Below are 5,000 nucleotides of genomic sequence, written 5' to 3'. Positions count from 1 at the left end.
GTTACGGTTAGGGTTACGGTTAGCATTAGGGATAGGGTTAGGATTAGGATTAGGGTTAGGGATGGTTTAGGTTTAGGGTTAAGGTTAGGGTTAGGGTTAGGGTTAGGGTTAGGGTTAGGGCTAGGGCTAGGGCTAGGGTTAGGGTTAGGGTTAGGGTTAGGGTTAGGGTTAGCGTTTCGGTTAGGGTTAGGGTTACGGTTAGTTTTACGGTTAGGGTAAGGGTTAGGGTTTGGATTGTTGTTAGGGTTAGGTTTAGGGTTGGGCTTAGGGTTAGGGTTACGGTTAAGATTAGGGTTAGGGTTTGGATTGTTGTTAGGGTTAGGTTTAGGGTTGGGCTTAGGGTTAGGGTTACGGTTAAGATTAGGGTTAGGGTTAGGGTTAGGGTTAGGGTTAGGGTTAGGGTTAAGGTTAGGGTTAGGGTTAGGATTAAGGTTAGGGTTAGGGTTAGGGTTAGGGTTAGGGTTAGGGTTAGGGTTAGGGTTAGGGTTAGCGTTTCTGTTAGGGTTAGGGTTAGGGTTAGGGTTAGGGTTAGGGTTTGGGTCAGGGTGAGGGTTAGGGTTAGCGTTACGGTTAGGGTTAGTATTAGTGTTAGCGTTTCGGTTAGGGTTAGGGTTGGGGTTAGTGTTAGGGTTAGGGTTAGGGTTAGAGTTAGGATTGCTGTAAGGGTTAGGGTGGGTTGGGGTTAGGGTTAGGGTTACGGTTAAGATTAGGGTTAGGTTTAGGGTTAGGGCTGGGTTAGGGTTAGTGTTATGCTTAGGGTTAGGGTTAAGGGTAGGATTGGGATTAGGGTTAGGGTTAGGGTTAGGGTTAGGGTTAGGATTGGCGTTAGGGTTAGGTTTAGGGTTAGGTTTAGCGTTTCTGTTAGGGTTAGGGTTAGGGTTAGTGTTACGCTTAGGGTTAGGGTTAAGGTTAGGATTGGGATTAGGGTTAGGGTTAGGGTTAGGGTTAGGATTGGCGTTAGGGTTAGGGTTAGTGTTAGTGTTAGCGTTTCGGTTAGGGTTAGGGTTGGGGTTAGTGTTAGAGTTAGGGTTAGGGTTAGGGTTAGGGTTAGGGTTAGGGTTAGGGTTAGGGTTAGCGTTACGGTTAGGGTTAGTGTTAGTGTTAGCGTTTCGGTTAGGGTTAGGGTTGGGGTTAGTGTTAGAGTTAGGGTTAGGGTTAGGGTTAGGGTTAGGGTTAGGGTTAGGGTTAGGGTTAGGGTTAGGATTGGGGTTAGGGTTAGGGTTAGGATTGGCGTAAGGTTACGGGTTAGGTTTAGTATTTCTGTTAGGGTTAGGGTTAGGGTTAGGTTTAGCGTTGCGGTTAGGGTTAGTGTTAGTGTTTCGGTTATGGTTAGGGTTAGGGTTAGGGTTGGGGTTAGGGTTAGGGTTAGGGTTAGGGTTAGGGTTAGGGTTAGGTTTAGCGTTAGAGTTAGGTTTAGTGTTTCGGTTAGCGTTATGATTAGGGTTAGGGTTAGGGTTAGGGTTGTTGTTGTTGTTTAGTCGTTTAGTCGTGTCCGACTCTTCGTGACCCCATGGACCAGAGCACGCCAGGCACTTCTGTCCTCCACTGCCTCCCGCAGTTTGATCAAACTCATGCTAGTAGCTTCAAGAACACCATCCAACCATCTCATTCTCTGTCATCCCCTTCTCCTTGTGCCCTCCATCTTTCCCAACATCAGGGTCTTTTCCAGGGAGTCCTCTCTTCTCATGAGGTGGCCAAAGTATTGGAGCCTCAGCTTCACGATCTGTCCTTCCAGTGAGCACTCAGGGCTGATTTCCTTCAGAATGGAGAGGTTTGATCTTCTTGCAGTCCATGGGACTCTCAAGAGTCTCCTCCAGCACCATAATTCAAAAGGGTTAGGGTTAGGGTTAAGGTTAAGGTTAGGGTTAGTGTTGGGGTTGCGGTTAGGGTTAGGGTTAGAGTTAGGGTTAGGGCTAGGGTTAGGGTTAGGGTTAGGGTTAGGGTTAGGGTTAGGGTTAGGGTTAGGGTTAGGGTTGGGTTTAGGCTTCGGCTTCGGCTTCGGCTTAGGTTTAGGCTTATTGTTAGGGTTAGGGTTAGAATTGGGGTTAAGGTTAGAGTTAGTATTAGAGTTAGGGTTAGCGTTTTGGTTAGTGTTAGGGTTAGGGTTGGGGTTAGGGTTAGGGTTAGGTTTAGGGTTAGGGTTAGGGTTAGGGTTACGGTTACGGTTACGGTTGGTGTTTCGGTTAGGGTTAGGGTTAGCATTTGGGTTAGGGTTAGGGTTAGGGTTAGGGTTAGGGTTAGGGCTAGGTTTAGGGTTAGGGTTAGGGTTAGGGTTAGGGTTAGGGTTAGGGTTAGGGTTAGGGTTAGGGTTAGGGTTAGGGTTATGGTTAGAGTTAGAGTTAGCGTTAGGGTTAGGGTTAGGGTTAGGGTTAGGATTAGGGTTAGGGTTAAGGTTAGCGTTATGATTAGGGTTAGGGTTAGGGTTCGGGTTACGGTTAAGTTTACGGTTAGGGTTAAGGTTTGGGTTAGTGTTGGGGTTGCGGTTAGGGTTAGGGTTAGGGTTAGGGTTAGGGTTAGGGTTAGGATTGGGTTTAGGCTTCGGCTTAGGCTTAGGCTTAGGTTTAAGCTTATGATTAAGGTTAGGGTTAGGGTTAGGATTGGGTTTAGGCTTCGGCTTAGGCTTAGGCTTAGGTTTAAGCTTATGATTAGGGTTAGGGTTAGGATTGGGGTTAAGGTTAGAGTTAGTATTAGGGTTAGGGTTAGCGTTTTGGTTAGTGTAAGGGTTAGGGTTGGGGTTAGGGTTAGGCTTAGGCTTAGGGTTAGGCTTAGGCTTAGGGTTACGGTTACGGTTACGGTTACGGTTACGGTTGGTGTTTCGGTTAGGGTTAGGGTTAGCATTTGGGTTAGGGTTAGGGTTGGGGTTAAAGTTAGGGTTAGGGTTAGGGTTAGGGTTAGGATTTGGGTGAGGGTTAGGGTTAGGGTTAGGGTTGGGGTTAGGGTTAGGGTTAGGGTGAGGATTAGGGTTAGGATTAAGGTTAGGGATGGGTTAGGGTTAGGGTTAGGGTTAGGGTTAGGGTTAGGGTTAGGGTTAGGGTTAGGGTTAGGGTTAGGGTTAGGGTTAGAGTTAGAGTTAGGGTTAGGGCTAGGGTTACTGTTAGGGTTAGGGTTAGGGTTAGGGTTAGGGTTAGGGTTAGGGTTAGGGTTAGGGTTAGGGTTAGGGTTAGGGTAAGGGTTAGGGTTAGGGTTAGGGTTAGGGTTAGGGTTAGGGATGGTTTAGGGTTAGGGTTAGGGTTAGGATTAGGTATAGTGTTTCGGTTAGGGTTAGGGTTACGGTTAGGGTTAGGATTGTTGTTAGGGTTAGGGTTAGGGTTAGGGTTAGGATTGGGGTGAGGGTTAGGTTTAGGGTTAGGGTTAGGGTTAGGGTTGGGGTTGGGGTTAGGGTTAGGGTTAGGGTTAGGGTTAGGGTTAGGGTTAGGGTTAGGGTTAGGGTTAGGGTTAGGGTTAGGGTTAGGGTTAGGGTTAGGGTTAGGGTTTCAGTTATGGTTTAGCTTAGGGTTAGGTTTAGGGTTAGGGTTAGGGTTAGGGATGGTTTAGGGTTAGGGTTAGGGTTAGGGTTTCAGTTATGGTTTAGCTTAGGGTTAGGTTTAGGGTTAGGGTTAGGGTTAGGGATGGTTTAGGGTTAGGGTTACGGATAGGGTTAGGGTTAGGGTTAGGATTAGGTATAGCGTTTCGGTTAGGGTTAGGCTTACGGTTAGGGTTATGGTTAGCATTAGGGTTAGGGTTAGGGTTAGGGTTAGGGTTAGGGTTAGGGTTAGGGTTAGGGTTAGGGTTAGGGTTAGGGCTAGGGTTAGGGTTTGGGTTTGGGTTAGGGTTAGGGTTAGGGTTAGGGTTAGGGTTAGCGTTTCGGTTAGGGTTAGGGTTACGGTTAGGGTTAGGATTGTTGTTAGGGTTAGGGTTAGGGTTAGGGTTAGGATTGGGGTGAGGGTTAGGGTTAGGGTTAGGGTTGGGGTTGGGGTTAGGGTTAGGGTTAGGGTTAGGGTTAGGGTTGGGGTTAGGGTTAGGGTGAGGATTAGGGTTAGGATTAAGGTTAGGGATGGGTTAGGGTTAGGGTTAGGATTAGGATTAGGGTTAGGGATGGTTTAGGGTTAGGGTTACGGTTAGGGTTATGGTTAGCATTAGGGCATTATGGTTAGGGTTAGGGTTAGAATTGGGGTTAAGGTTAGAGTTAGTATTAGTGTTAGGGTTAGGGTTTTGGTTAGTGTTAGGGTTAGGGTTGGGGTTAGGGTTAGGGTTAGGGTTAGGGTTAGGGTTACGGTTACGGTTACGGTTACGGTTGGTGTTTCGGTTAGGGTTAGTGTCAGGGGTTCAGGAGCAGAGGCGAGGGCAAGGGAGGAAACAGAGAGCGAGGGGGAGGAGGCAGAAGAAAGGATGAGTGATGACGACGACCCGAGATCTCCGAGTCTTTCCAGTGAATCAGAAGATTCACAAAAAGGAGCACCAGTGGCCAGGGCAAGGGGGGAGACTAGGGGGACACCCCAGGAAGATAGAGCCAGAGGGGACTCAGAGGGGAGCAGTTGGAGATCGGGACCAGCGTCACCGCCAGAGAGTAGGAAAGAGGAAGAGCGCCAGGGATCAAGCGCTGGCAGCTCGCAACAGGAGGGAGGGCACGAGTCAGGAGTGGCCACACCTCCATCGGGGAGCGAAGTGACGGTTAGACGGAAAGTGGAAGGTTGGGCGCACGCGCCAAGTTCAAATGCACAGGAAGGTGGCGCAGTAGGCATCCCGGAAAGAGAGCCAGGTCCTAAAGCCCGGCGCAAGGAGACAGGAGAGTCAGGGGGGTCAGCGTCAGAAGAATCCCGGAAGGAAGAGACCCAGGGGGGCAGAGGGACCCAGAGGAGAACTGTCAGGCGGAAAAGGTGGAGCAGGGCTAGGATATTAAGTTGGTGCGCAAGGGGCGGAGACTCAGACGGAGCTTCGCCGATCTAAGCATAAGACGTAGGGTTGCACGCAGCAGCTCGAGAATGGAGACTGTAACCCAATAAAGACTCTTATTTAACCAT

The sequence above is a fragment of the Podarcis vaucheri genome (assembly GCF_965113315.1).
Source record: "Podarcis vaucheri genome assembly, chromosome: W".
Lineage (NCBI taxonomy): Eukaryota > Metazoa > Chordata > Lepidosauria > Squamata > Lacertidae > Podarcis > Podarcis vaucheri.
The sequence above is the reverse complement of the archived record's forward strand: the minus strand, read 5'-3'. Positions refer to the sequence as shown.